Raw genomic sequence first — 15,625 nt, forward strand, 5'->3', positions numbered from 1 at the left:
TCACGTGTGTCTGTGTGTGTCTGTGTGTGTGTTTTGGGGAGGTTAGTGGGGACTCATGGGAGGCAATGATGGGAGGGTCCCTCTGGAGAGTGAGATGACTTCTGCATTCCTCCAAACTTCTGGGGGAAGAACTGGATAACAAGTTCAGAAAAATCACTAAGTCTTGGGGGATTTGGAGCCAATCTTCCCACATCCAGATATGCCCACATCTGTCCTTCAGACCTCATTGCCCCCAGTTTTTTTCGTTTGGAAACCTGACTTCTTTTTTGTATATATATTTAAAAAATCTGTGTTCTTGAAAAACATAAGCCATCACTTATGATTTCCACGACACTGAGAATTTGCCACAGGAGACAGTCTGACACAGTGGTCAGGATATGCACCACAGAACCAGACAGAACTTGAAAAGCCTAATTCTGACCATGGCAAGCTGGGTGACCAGATTGAGCATCTGTAAAGCAGGGATGATCCTAGTTCCTCCCTCACGGGGTTGTTGTAAGAAATAATGAGACCATACGTGTTGCACTGAAGCATAGAACCCAGCACTCGGTGAGACTGCTATGGTCGTGTCATCCGGTCAGCACTCTCCATGTGGCTTTGCCCCCAGTAAAGCTATTCCGGGTAGTTAGCAATAGACTCGGCACCAGAAAAAGGGTAGCACACTGTGGCCTGTGGGCCACATCCAACCTGACACCTACTTTTGTTTGGCCTGAGAGCTAAGAATGTTTTTCCTTTTTTTTTTATTTTAAATTTTGACTGTGCATCTCTAGTTGCGACACAAGGGCATCTCTAGTTGCGACACAAGGGCTTCTTGTTCCCATGCAATGGCTTCTCTTGTTGCAGAGCACGGTCTCTAGAGCTCATGGGTTTCAATACTTAGCCAACTTAGTTGCCCCATGGCATGTAGGATCTTAGTTCCCCAATCAGGGATTGAACCCTCGTCCCCTGCATTGGATGGCGAATTCTTAACTACTGGATAGTTTTTTTTTTTTTTTTTTTTTTTTAATGATTGGGAAAAAATCAAGAAGAAGAATATTTTACAACAGGTGAAAAGTATATGAAACTCACATTATAGTGCCCATGAGTAAAGCTTTTTCTGGAATACAAAGCCCCTTTTGGAACACAACCACAGTCATTTGCTCTGTATCTTCTATAGCTGCTTTTTCTATAGACTATAGAGACTATAGTCTATAGAGATTATAGAGACTATAATATTATATAGTCTCTATAGAGACTATAGTCTATAGATTATAGAGACTATAATACTTTCTGACCCTTGCAAAAAAAAAAAAAACGGCCAACCCTGAATTAGAGGATCAGTAGCCCGATTCCAGCCGTGCTTCCCACCTATTACCGAGATAATACTTTGCCCTTTGTCACCACAAACATGCCCACCAGCAGAGTCCACGCACACCATTGGCTCATTCACCATGTTGTTGTTGACACCAGCTGGCCTACACATTGAAAAGTGTAAGACAGGACTTGGCAATAAAGCATTACTGTTATTTTCTGAGCAAGCACTTGGGGGTGGTGCAGCCCCAGTCAGCCCTACTGAAAAGATTCAATGTGTTCTTTGTTCTCCCAGCCCTTGATCTTTCACTCTTATTACTATTTCTCAGGGCTGCTGTGTCTGTGAGCACTAGCTCAGCTGGGAAAATATGAGTTGGGCTTTGCCTATACCTTTAATCAGTTTACTGGAAAGAAGTCAGAAACCAAAAGTAAAAGAGAAAAAGCCTTAAAACGAATACATTATTGAGTGCTTGCTATATGCCAGGCACTTTGGGGATTAGAGTGTGAGTAAAGAAAGATCCCTGAGAGAGGAAGAGAGAAACAGTAAGGCAAACAGTTCTAAAACAGTGCAAAAGCTGCTATAATTGAGGCATGTACAAAGTACTGAGGGAGCAAAGAAAATGACTTAGTTTATTGGGATATTGACAAGAAGCTGGAGGAACAGTCACAGGGAGGTGACAGCGTAGAAGAGCGGGGAAGACTTTGTTAGATATGAAGAGAGGGTGACGTCGTGAAAGTACGGTAGAACAGTAAGGGCAAAAGTAGAGATAGGGTACCCAGGGCATGTTCAAGCAGAGGGGTGACGCAGGGGAAATGAGCTGGCACTAGTGTATGGGTGAGCCTATGTACCCTAGTCAGGGGGTAACACTTTTATTCTACATGGGTAGCCTTCAGAGACTTCATAGACCTAAAAGAGGGGCGCAAGATCATAGATTTGTGCATTAAAAGTGATTACTGATAGCAACAGAGAGCTATGCGCTGGCATAGAGTAAGTCTTGGGTTAAAAGTAAGTCCTGGGTGATACAGAAGTGTGTCAGGAAGAGAAATCTTGGATATAGACGTAACAGGACTTGATGACATGTTGAGTTCTTAGGTAAAGGAGAGAAAAGAGTTAAAGAATGAATCCAGGGATTCTGGAGTGGTACTTAGATATTAGTGCCATTAACTGAAGCAGAAAATGCTGGAGAAATAGCAGTTCTACTTGGGCTGAAGGTAATCCTTCAGTTCAGTTCAGTCGCTCACTTGTGTCCAACTCTTTGTGACCCCATGAATCGCAGCATGCCAGGCTTCCCTGTCCATCACCAACTCCTGGAGTTTTCTCAAACTCATGTCCATCAAGTCAGTGATGCCATCCAGCCATCTCATCCTCTGTCATCCCCTTCTCCTCCTGCCCCCCAATCCCTCCCAGCATCAGAGTCTTTTCCAATGAGTCAACTCTTGACGTGAGGTGGCCAAAGTATTGGAGTTTCAGCTTTAGCATCAGTCCTTCCAATGAACACCCAGGGCTGCTCTCCTTTAGAATGGACTGGTTGGATCTCCTTGCAGTCCAAGGGACTCTGAAGAGTCTTCTCCAACACCACAGTTCAAAAGCATCAATTCTTTGGCACTCAGCTTTCTTCACAGTCCAACTCTCACATCCATTCATGAATGCTGGAAAAACCATAGCCTTGACTAGATGGACCTTTGTTGGCCAAGTAATGTTTCTGCTTTTTAATATGCTATCTAGGTTGGCGATGGCATCCCACTCCAGTACTCTTGCCTGGCAAATCCCATGGACGGAGGAGCCTGGTAGGCTGCAGTCCATGGGGTCGCCAAGAGTCAGACACGACTGAGCGACTTCCCTTTCACTTTTCACTTTCATGCATTGGAGAAGGAAATGGCAACCCACTCCAGTGTTCTTGCCTGGAGAATCCCAGGGACGGGGGAACCTGGTGGGCTGCCGTCTATGGGGTCACACAGAGTCAGACACGACTGATGTGACTTAGCCACTAGGTTGGTCATAACTTTCCTTCCAAGGAGTAAGCGTCTTTTAATTTCATGGCTGCAGTCACCATCTGCAGTGATTTGAGAGCCCCCCAAAATAAAGTCTGACACTGTTTCCACTGTTTCCCCATCTATTTACCATGAAGTGAAGGGACCAGATGCCATGATCTTCGTTTTCTGAATGTTGAGCTTGAAGCCAACTTTTTCACTCTCCACTTTCACTTTCATCAAGAGGCTTTTTAGTTCCTCTTCACTTTCTGCCATAAGGGTGGTGTCATCTGCATATCTGAGGTTATTGATATTTCTCCTGGCAATCTTGATTCCAGCTTGTGCTTCTTCTAGCCCAGCGTTTCTCATGATGTACTCTGCATATAAGTTAAATAAGCAGGGTGACAATATACAGCCTTAATGTACTCCTTTTCCTATTTGGAACCAGTCTGTTGTGTCAATCCTTGGGCATGATTAACTTGTAGAAGATGGCACAGTTTTGGGTCATCCAGGTGAAGAAATGTCCAGTAGGCAATCACTGACACTATAAGCTGAGAGCCCGGAAGATGTAGGGGCTTAGAAATAGGTGTTTAAGAGTTATCAGTCAATGGCACTTCCCTGGAGGTCCAGTGGTTAAGACTCCACACTTCCAATGCAGGAGTTGTGGATTCGATCCCTAATTTAGGGAACTAGATCCCACATTCTTTTCAATGTGGCCAAAGGAAAAAAAATCATCAGTCTATGATGCATGGGGGTAGAGGACATTATTCAGCAAATATGAAAGGGAAAGAAAAAATTAGTTAGAACCCTGGAGAGTACTAGTGTTTCGGTTCAGTTCAGTTGCTCAGTTGTGTCTGACTGTGTGACCCCATGGACTGCAGCACACCAGGCCTCCCTGTCCATCGCCAGTCCCTGGAGCCTACTCAAACCCATGTCCATTGAGTTGGTGATGCCATCCAACCATCTCATCCTCTGTCATCCCTTTCTCCTCCCGCCTTCAATCTTTCCTGGCATCAAGGTCTTTTCCAACGAGTCAGTTCTTCGCATGAGGTGGCCAAAGTATTCGAGTTTCAGCTTCAGCATCAGTCCTTCAGTGAATATTCAGGACTGATTTCCTGAATCCATTAGGATGGATTGGTTGGATCTCCTTGCAGTCCAAGCGACTCTCAAGAATCTTCTCCAACACCACACTTCAAAAGCACCAACGCTTCGGCACTATGACTACTGGAAAAACCATAGCCTTGACTAGACGGACCTTTGTTGGGAAAGTAATGTCTCTGCTTTTTAATATGCTATCTAGGTTGGTCATAACTTTTCTTCCAAGGAGCAAGCGTCTTTTAATTTCATGGCTGCAATCACTGTCTGTAGTGATTTTGGAGCCCAAGAAAATAAAGTCTGTCACTGTTTACACTCTTTCCCCATCTGTTTGCCATGAAGTGATGGGACCAGATGCCATGACCTTAGCTTTCTGAATGTTGAGTTTTAAGCCAACTTTTTCACTCTCCCCTTTCACTTTCATCAATAGGCTCTTTAGTGCTTCTTCACTTTCTGCCATAAGGGTGGTGTCATCTGCATATCTGAGGTTATTGATATTTCTCTTGGCAATCTTGATTCCAGCTTGTGCTTCCTCCAGCCCAGTGTTTCTCATGATGTACTCTGCATATAAGTTAAATAAACAGGGTGACAATATACAGCCTTGACGAACTCCTTTCCCTATTTGGAACCAGTCTGTTGTACCATGTCCAGTTCTAACTGTTGCTTCCTGACCTGCATACAGATTTCTCAAGAGGCAGGTCAGGTGGTCTGGTATTCCCATCTCTTCAAGAATTTTTCAGTGTTTAATGGGATGCAAAGCAAGAGAAGCCAATTAGACATGGGAAAATAAAAGGAGCACCTGGAATGCGGAACATCACCAAAGCCATGGAGAAGAGAACTCTGAAAGTTTCTCTTGTAGAGGAGAGGAAGGTCAATAGAATGAAAATGAACAGAGCAAACAATCCTCATATAATGGGTTCCCACAAGACGCGCTTGGAATTCTGTGAAACACTGAGTGTCACCACAGAGAGTTGTGAACATCAGTCTGTCTGTTTCCGTAGCTCAGTGCCCAGGATTGGTAATTTTAAAAGCAGAGGTATTTTTCAGGACAGATCCTTGGTTTTGGATGAGCACCAAAAAGAAGCTGCTGGGTTTGCCAAAAACAAAGGTAGTCATTGATGAGCTGGACAGGGGCAGTTTCCATAGAGTAGTAGTACAGAAGGCAAATTCCCGGGGGCTGAGAGTGAATCTGGAGAAATGAGGGCAAGGAGTATACAGTGGACTTTCAAGAAGTGATCGTTTTAGAACTCTTCTTTTTTCTTCCATCTCAAAAAACAATTGTCTGTCCTGGAAAACCTCTCTGCTTTCCAATTTACTAATCCTGGGCACTGTGTTCTGGGAAAGGACCAAGTGACTTTTATAACTCTCCTAGGTGGCATTTATCCTTTCACAGAATTCCTGGTGGGCCTTGTGGAAACCCATTATTTGAGGGATTTTGGCTTTTGCCTCAAAAATATTTCTAGGTAAAATCAATGAAAAGGATTAAAAAGTCTTGTTGTGAGGGCATCCCTTACAAAGATAGGTTCTTGTAAAGGACTCAGCCATGAGTCCATGCAAGCCATCAGCCCTCCTTTTTCTCCAGCTTTTGCCATGGTTCCAGGAAAGGGGGGTAGCTCTTCTCTTAAATTTCACTTCTAAGCCAAGGCCCCCTTTTCACTTTAGTCTGAGACCAAAAAAAGAGCATAGAATATAGGGTAGTAAGAGACTAGGCCCCTGGAGAGCTGCTATCTAGTTCCAGCTCTACTTCTTATCCACAGATCTTACCAAAAGGAGACAGTTGTCCCTTTTCTATTTTGACTCTCTTTTATTTATTTTTAATTTTTAAAATATATTTTGGCTGCACTGGGTCTTTGTTGCTGCATGGAGGCCTTCTCTAGTTGCAGCAAGCTGGCTTCTCTTGTGGTGAGCAGGCTCTAGAGGGCACAGCCTCCATAGTTGCAATGAGCACCAGCTTCTCTAGAGTCTGAAGGTGCTTCATGAGGCTCTTTGCAATTCCCAAGACTAGGTTAGACTTCCTACTTCAGACTGTATGTCCCTTTCCTAGCATCTCCATCCCAAAGCTTGCTTCAGGTCAGTCTTTCCTCCTAGAATATTAGGTATCCATCAGGACAAAGAACTGTATTTCCCTGGTGAATAGTGATGTCAAGCATCTTTTCACATGCTTATAGCCATATGGACACTCTCATTTATATACAACTTCTAGAATAAGACATATAATTTGTCATGACCTTGGGACAGGCAAAGACTTCTCAAATAGGAAACATAGAAGATCATCCCTAAAGGAAAAGAGTGATAATGCAGACTCCCTTAAAATTTAAATATTCTGTTCATCAAAGGACATCATTAAAAGCATGGAAAAGCAAGTTACTGAATGAGAAAATATATTTTCAATCATAGCCACAATTCTTAAAGAACTCTTGGCAATCAGTTAGGAAAAAAAACACATGCCTCAATGCAAAAGTGAGCAAAAGACATGAATTAAACCTTTATTGTGAAATATCCAGAGTCATGTATGGATGTGAGAGTTGGACAATAAAAAAGGCTGAGCGTGGAAGAATTGATGCCTTTGAACTGTGGTGCTGAAGAAGACTCTTGAGAATCCCTTGGACTGCAAGGAGATCAAACCAGTCAATCCTATGGGAAATCAACCCTGAATATTCATTGGAAGGACTGATGCTGAAGCTCAAATACTTTGACCACCTGATATAAAGAACCAACTCATTGGAAAAGACCCTGATGCTGGGAAAGACTGAAGGCAGGAGGAGAAGGGGATAACAGAGGATGAGATGGCTGGATGGTGTCACCGACTCAGTGGACAAGAATTTGAGCAAACTCCAGGAAATGGTGAAGGACAGGGAAGCCTGGTGTGCTGTAGTCCATGGGGTCGCAGAGTCGGACATGACTGAGCAACTGAACAACAATTGTGAAATGTTACAAACATTAAAATATTTTTGACTGTACTTTTTCTTTTGTATAATTATAGTGTTTAATAAAGGCTGTTCATTCAGTGCAGTCTCATTATTTTATATCTTTGCACGATCTTTTACATAAAAAAATCACATCAGAATGTAAAGAATTCTTTTGTGCCATAGTTTATACTATTATATTGGTTTTAAAAATCTGATCACAATGATTACTTCATCTGGTCCAGTTCCCTGCCTACCCTGAGCCCTTATCTGGTGAATGATCTCCCTATTTTCAGGACTTAAAGATGCTCAGCAAAAACATGGAAAAGAATGATTGCCCCTCTGCCTTACAGGGTCAGATTCAGAAAAAGCTCAAGTTCAGATAAAGCACTCCAAGCCTTTGGGCCTTTAAGAAACATGTGCAATCTCACCTTTTTCATCTCTCCTGGTATTGTTTTCCCCAAACTGCATACAAACTCCCTTTCTCCCCATACCACCACCACTATCACCACATTCTTTGAAAATCTTCAGAGTGCCAGGAATGGGCAGAGAAGTCAGTAAAAGCAGTAAGGCATCTCTGCAAGGAGGGAGGTGGATGGGGAGAAAGACTAGGGTAGGCGCCAAAGTTCTCTTATCTACAGAAATAACATCTCTGCAGTCCCTAGGGGCTGGACTACAGCCAGAGTTAGGAAATCTCTATAAATAAATGCAAATATCTTTTTCCTCCTTTTTCTTCTCATCTTACTCAATTAAAAAAAAAATATTGAATTGAGAACCTGAAGTGACAGACGCAACACTGAAAACAGGAGAAAGATACAAAACCCAAATATCCCCTGAACACCTACCAGATGCTAAGCTGTATACTAGATATTAAACACATCTTTGCCCTCAAGTCACTTATAGTCTAGTATGGATGAACAATAATAACAGCTAGAATAACAGTGACATTTATTTAGTGCTTACACTATACAAAGAATTTTAATATATGTTTTGATATATATAATCATATATTTGGTGGTGGTGGTTTAGTTGCTAGGTCGTGTCTGACTCTTGCGACCCTGTGGACTGTAGCCCACCAGGCTCTTCTGTCCATGAGATTCTCCAGGCAAGAATACTAGAGTGGATTGCCATTTCCTTCTCCAAATCATATATTTAACATAAATCAAATACTCTGATGTATAATATATTTAACATATGTTATAATACATTTTCATGTTTTAAATATCTTAAATCTTCAGAGCACATTTATGAGAAATGTCATTTTTTGTTCCCTTTTATAGATGAGTAAACTGAAGTATCAAAGCATTAAATAACTTGCATAAGGTCAAGTAAGTGGTTAGGAAGAAGCCAGGCTAGGAGTTGAATCTAACACAATTAGGAGGCAGTAATAACAAATGCATGCATTGTAAAGTACACTGGGAACACAAAAGAGGAGCAGTTAAACCAGCTGGGGGAAGTCAGGCAAGGCTTCAAAGAAGAAATGATATGTGCACCATCCTGAAGGGTAGGTGTAGGGTTAGGAAGGTAGGCGAGGGAAAAGCATTCAGGAACAATTACAGCACCTGGGAAGATACAGAAGTATGGGACAGCAGACTTGTGGTGTGACTGAGTCACAGGTGGAAACAGAGCTAAAGGAAGTGGGCAGAACCCTCACCAGGAAGGGTTTGTGTGTCAGCAAAGGCAGTGGCAAATAGATGGGGAAACAGTGGAAACAGTGGCTGACTATTTTTCTGGGCTCCAAAATCACTGCAGATGGTGATTGCAGCCATAAAATTAAAAGACGCTTACTCCTTGGAAGGAAAGTTATGACCAACCTAGACAGCATATTGAAAAGCAGAGACATTACTTTGTCCACAAAGGTCCATCCAGTCAAGGCTATGGTTTTTCCTGTGTTCATGTATGGATGTGAGAGTTGGACTATAAAGAAAGCTGAACACAGAAGAATTGATGCTTTTGAACTGTGGTGTTCGAGAAGACTCTTGAGAGTCCCTTGGACTGCAAAGAGATCCAACCAGTCCATCCTAAAGGAAATCAGTCCTGAATATTCATTGGTAGTGTCACGCGAGTGTATGTTCCTCGGTTCTTTGTCTCGTCACAACAAAGATTTGGAGCGACGGACATTAAAGCCCTCCGCGGGTCACAGCTCTCGGGTCTTGGACAAACCATGCTGCAGCTCTTAGGCAAATCAGTGTTACAGCTCTATTTTATTTAGAAGATAGCAGGAGAGTGAGAGAGAGAGAGAGAAAGAGAGAGAGAGAAAAGAGCGCACGCACGTGGGAGAGAGAGTCCGTGAGAAAGCGCTTTGGCTCCTCCTTTTATATGTTTTTTTCCTCCACCTGGGCCTGCCCTATGCAAATTGGGCTTAGCCAGGAGTGCGGTTTGTTCTGTTTGTTCTGCCTGAAGTCTTCACTGTGGTCCTCGGACCTTCCTTGTCTTTTAGCCACCGCCATTTTGGACTCCTTTTCCCTATTCTACCTATAACAGTAGGACTGATGCTGAAGCTAAAACTCCAATACTTTGACCACCTGATGCCAAGATCTGGCTCATTTGAAAAGACCCTGATGCTGGGAAAGATTGAGGGCAGGAGAAGAAGGGGATGACAGAGGATGAGATGGTTGGATGGCATCACCGACTCAATCGACATGGGTTTGGGTGGACTCCAGGAGTTGGTGATGGACAGGGAGGCCTGGTGTGCTGCTGTTCACGGGGTCGCAAAGAGTTGGACATGACCGAGCAACTAAAAAGCATTTTATTACCTGCTTAAAGGTCTTAAGGTAGTATTTGTGATTTCTTCAAGAATAGTCAACAACTCCAGAAGTCCTATCATAGTGCTGGCCAAGGCCTAACACACAGTAGGCACTCAATATTTGTGGAGTGAATGAATAACTGGAATTGAAAGAAAGTAAAGACAAAGTTGTTTTAGTCTAACTCCACCTTGCCTGGGGCCTTTTTCAGTTTTTTTTCTTCCCAAAACAAAGCAGTTCCTGACCCTATCTCATCCTTTCCCACCTTCTCCCACCCGTTCCCTTGGCTGCTGACTTCAAAGCTTTTTTAGCTTGCCATACTTCAGTAAATGTTGTTGCATTGAATTGTGACACAGACACCCCAGGATTAATCAGATAAACCTAGCCAATCAGTTAGCTAAGAGTTTTTACTCCTCCCTAGCTTGAAATTTTAATCCCTTTTGTCTCCAGAAGCCCTTGAAAGGAGAGCTGGAAAAAATCACTAGGGCTTTTGCTATCCCTATAGTTATTTCCCTTCCACCATGCCACTGTGACTCTCTAAATTCTGCAACTCCCCCCCCACCATACAAGCAGAAGGATATATTTTTGAGCTGGGCCAATGAACTTTTATGCTGAGTACATCATGCAAAATGCTGGGCTGGATGAAGCACAAGCTGGAATCAAGATTGCAGGGAGAAATATCAATAACCTCAGATACACAGATGACACCACCCTTATGGCAGAAAGTGAAGAAGAACTAAAGAGCCTCTTTATGAAAGTGAAAGAGGAGAGTAAAAAAGATGACTTAAAACTCAACATTCAAAAAACTAAGATCATGGCATCTGGTCCCTTCACTTCATGGCAAATAGATGGGGAAACAATGGAAACAGTGACAGACTTTATTTTCTTGGGCTCCAAAATCACTACAGATGGTGACTGCAGACATGAAATTAAAAGACACTTGCTCCTTGGAAAAAAAGCTATGGCCAACCTAGACAGCATATTAAAAGGCAGAGACATTACTTTGCAATAAAGGTCCATCTAGTCAAGTCTATGGTTTTTTCAATAGTTATGTATGGATGTGACAGTTGGACTATAAAGAAAGCTGAGCACTGAAGAATCAATGCTTTTGAATTGTGGTGTTGGAGAAGACTCTTGAGAGTCCCTTGGGCTGCAAGGAGGTCAAACCAGTCAATCCTAAAGGAAACCAGTCCTGAATATTCATTGGAAGGACTGAGGCTGAAGCTGAAGCTCCAATACTTCGGCCATCTGATGCGAAGAACTGACTCAGTGGGAAAGATCTAATGCTGGGAAAGATAGAAGGCAGGAGGAAAGGGGGACGACAGAGGATGACATGGTTGGATGGCATCACCAACTCGATGGACGTGAGCCTGAGCAAACTGGTAGATGGTGAAGGACAGGAAAGCCTGGTGTGCTACAGTCCGTGAGGTTGCAAAGAGTTGGACACAACTGAGTGACTGAACTGAACTGAATGAATGAGGAGACTTCTCTGCCAGCCCCTTGGCTTACATGGTAGGAGAGAGTGTCCTGGGACTGGCTGAGACCAGGTTTCAGTGACCTTCCGCCTTGTCACCTTTATTTATTGCTTCATCAAGGTGATCCTGGGAGAATTGCTTGTGTCACCTCCTAGGCCTAAGGGAAGACCTCTGGCTGCTGAAGCCACTCACCCCATCTAGCCACCATCCTGGGTTACCCTCTGGCCCCCCAATCCCAGTTTGCCTTCCTTGGCTTGCTGCTGGGGCCTGCATGGCTCAGGAGATTTCTTCTGTTGATGGTGGTGGTGTTGGTGTTGAGCTTTGTTTTGGCTTTCTCCTAATCTGGAACAGATGGAACAAGGAAATGAAAAACATTTGACTTATCTTTGGTAAACTTCAAAGACAGATTAGAAGCAAATAAACAACCATCAGTAAACAAGAATTTAATGCACATTGAGGAGTGTTTTGGTGATCCAAATTAGTCCTGGCCAATAGAAATATAATGTGAGTCATGAATGCCACATTAAAAAGATTTTAAAAAATAGCTATGTTAATGTTTATAAGATGTTATTTTTATAACATGTTATTTAACCTAGTATAGGTGGCACTGGTGGTAAAGAACCTGCTGCCAGGTTCAGTCCCTGGGTCAGAAAGATCCCCTGGAGGAGGGCACAGCAATCCACTCCAGTATTCTTGCCTGAAGAATCCCATGGACAGAGAAGCCTGACAGGCTACAGTCCAGGGTCACACAGAGTCGGACACGACTTACATGACTTAGCAGCAGCCATGGTGGCTCAGTGAGTAAAAAAAATCTGCCTGCAATGCACATAGAGAATTAATTAGAAATTAGTGAGAGTGGACTTCCCAGGCTCTCCAGTGGTTAAGACTCTGCGCTTCCAATGCAGGGGGCACAGATTCAGTCTCTGGTCAGGGAACTAAGATCCCACATGCTACCCAGTGCAGCCAAAAATTTAAAAAATTTTCTTTAAAAGTTGAGAAATTAGCAAGAGAGCTTCACAAAAACTAGTTGGAGGAGGTAATCTGGTTGACTCAGTGAGAGACAGCAGAGGCTCAGTTAGGGTGATGGCAGTGAGGGTTAACAGAGAGAAGTGACTTCAGGACAAACTTTGAAGGTGGGACTGCCTGAGTTGCTAATAGACTGGTTATGAGCGGTGAGAAGGAAAGAAAAGTCAAGAATGTCTCCTTTAACTGTCTGGAGCACATGACTTCCTTCCCCTTCACATCCCTAGCTCTGCCCTCTGTAACCCACATCCCCAGAATTTCCTAACTATAAGACTTCAGCCAGAAAACCAGCTTCCCTGGGTGTTGAACAGGAACTTGTCTCCAGAGTTTCAAGCCAGCATATGCATCCTGCTTCTCTGTCGAACTGTGCTCATCACTCCCGAAATCTTCCAGGAATTCCCGAGTTCCCCTGTCAGGACTGCCTTCCTGAGTGGAGTGTGTCTATGCATTGGGACCAGTGAGGTGCTGAGAAGGCAGCCCCATTCAGGTCACTTAGTACAGAACAGGTGAACCAGCCTAAACCGGCACGTGAATTTATCCTACCAACTGGAGAAAAGGTAGCGATTTCTTCTAGGGGTGAATGTCAACCAACAATGCATTCACAATAGGGAGTCAGAAAGGCAAGCCTGTGGGCACCGCTGTGAGGAACAGCTGTAATAACAAAAGGTGCTGGTCTAGTTAAGACATAAGTAAAATCCTAAGGGAAGAATTTCCTAACAGCACTTCCTTATTTACTCCAGGCAAAGTTGAGCCTTAGTACACCTGATACGGAATTCACAGAAGCACAGAAGCATTGAAATCGTGTTGTGGCTTGAAAACTAAGGGAGGGTGTTGCTGTGTATGTGCGGGGTCAAGGGGATGAGGGGTGTTTACAGAAAGCTGAGAAAATAGGCAGAACATGCAAAAAGAGGGTGAACTGGATGACAGCAAATGCCTGAGCCCTACCCTTGCTCCCTGCCACCTGGGACAAGACTAGCAGGAGGCGTGCCAAGCAGCAGCTACACCAAAACCCAACTAGTAGCATTTGTGCTGCCCAGAAATAAGTACCCCCAACAGATGGCATTTCCTGGGAGAAATGAATTGGAGGCATAATGGATAATGAGCCTGACCTTAAATCCTGGAATTGGCTGAGTCACAATAGCAATGAAAAAGAGAGTCCCTGTTCAGTTTATCTTTCAGCCTCCCCCTCCACCACCCCATAGTCCACACACACACAAACCTTTCAGGCTGTCCCCGCCACCCCACCCCATCCCACCACACACACGCACACTCACACGCACACACACAGACACACACACATGCACACACACAGACATACACAGACACATACACACCCACACCCCAGTCCAAGAACCAGTCCTGCATGGATTTAAGAGATGGGAGGACACAGTACATGATTATTTCAGTCTGCTCCATGACACCTTCTTAGCAATGGGCACAAATCCTAGGCCTGGTTCTCCAGAAATAACCAGTAGCTCCTTGGGCAGGAAGCCTGACTTTCCGTCTAGTTCAGGTATATTTTCTTTTCTGACACTCTCTCATGCTTTCAGTAGAGGATTAAGGAGGGTGATTTCCAAGGCTAGTAATACCATGACTTGAAGCCTATCCCCAGAGAGACTCTCAGGAAAAGAGACTGTCACTTCCCCACCAGATCCAAGATATGAATGGATGGCAGGGAGACATGGAGTGGAGGATGGAGATGGGAAGAAAGCTAAAGGAAGAGAGAAGCCATCAATGGAGTTCGAACCAATTCTCACCCTTTTTGGACAACCAGCAGGATTTCCCATCCTGACCTGGTAACGTGAATTGTACATCGTCATTAATCTTTTCTTATTCACCCTCCAAGTGATGGATATCCATGACCTTCCCCAACCTCTTTTAAAATTTTCATTTACTTGTGTTTTCAAACTGTAACAAACACACATTTCAGTTTCATTGACAGAGTCTGTTTTTCTTTAAACCAGAACTGGCCTTTCAGTTGGTGGTGTGACGCTGTCCCTAGAATTAGTAAGGACTAAACATTCTAATCAACGGAGCCGCACAGCATTCCGATAATAATTGTGTGCGCATGCATGTATAATCTTAGCAAGGCCCCTGGATCTAATCTAGTACCTGGAGAGCAGAAACCCAGAAATCAGGTGTCCTAGAGTCAGACTGCAGAGTTATGTCACTTTCAACAGGTCATTCCTTCTTGCTACTGCCACACCGCAAAGCTGAACTTAGGGAAACACCAAATCAAAAATAGCAACAATTCGGAGTTTGTCGTGGATTGGAAATGGAGGCGGGGCAGGGGGTGGGGGTGGGGTGGGAATCGACACACTTGCCTTTTTTTTTTTTTTTCCTTTTTGTCTGCACTGCACAGCACGAGGAATTTCCCCGACCAGGATAGCACCCCTGCCACCTGCAGCGGAAACCCAAAGTCTTAACCGCTGGACCACCAGGGAAGTCCAGCTCACTTGCATTATTAAACCGTAGAGGTGCACATATGAAAAACCCACTCAGCAGCTGCACAAAAAGCTGATCTGAGATAAAAATTCTGAACAATATCCTTATTATGAGAATCCACACAGTTTAAACATTCACCCATGCTTCTTGGTGGTTTGTCTTTCTGGGGCTTTCAGATCATTTGGTGTTGCACAAGCAGCAGTTGTAATCAGCAGGGAGATTCTGCAAGGGGAAAGTGCATTGCTGATCCTGGCCAAACAGACTTGCCTTTCATTTCTAGAGATCTGGAATTATGCTGCCTGCCTGGGGGGCAGAGAGGAATGAAGGGTTAATCTAATCAGCCTGACTGCACAAGACAACCCTGGGTACGTGGAACAGGGTCAGGAGGCTTAGGGACTTTACTGCTGATGCTGCTGCTGCTAAGTCGCTTCAGTTGTGTCCGACTCTGTGCGACCCCATAGATGGCAGCCCACCAGGCTCCCCTGTCCGTGGGATTCTCCAGGCAAGAACACTGGAGTGGGTTGCCATTTCCTTCTCCAATGCATGAAAGGGAAAAGTAAAAGTGAATTCGCTCAGTCGTGTCCGACTCTTAGCGACCCCCAGGGACTGTAGCCTACCAGGCCCTCCATCCATGGGATTCTCCAGGCAAGAGTACTGGAGTGGGGTGCCATTGCCT

General features: G+C 44.1%; 1 long non-coding RNA gene across 3 annotated transcripts in view; it reads right to left on the reverse strand.

The window, feature by feature from the left end:
• Nucleotides 1-980: 980 nt before the first annotated feature.
• Nucleotides 981-15,625, reverse strand: part of LOC109570664 (uncharacterized) — a 50,954-nt gene continuing 36,309 nt past the window's right edge. For 2 of the 3 annotated variants that reach the window (XR_002182514.2, XR_002182513.2), the window contains one exon: nucleotides 981-11,823. This is a non-coding gene — a long non-coding RNA (uncharacterized lncRNA). Of the gene's footprint in view, nucleotides 11,824-14,810; nucleotides 14,906-15,625 lie in introns of those variants that run through there. The other variant, XR_011560905.1, reaches the window with a different exon arrangement.

The sequence above is a fragment of the Bos indicus genome, chromosome 16 (genome assembly GCF_029378745.1).
Source record: "Bos indicus isolate NIAB-ARS_2022 breed Sahiwal x Tharparkar chromosome 16, NIAB-ARS_B.indTharparkar_mat_pri_1.0, whole genome shotgun sequence".
Lineage (NCBI taxonomy): Eukaryota > Metazoa > Chordata > Mammalia > Artiodactyla > Bovidae > Bos > Bos indicus.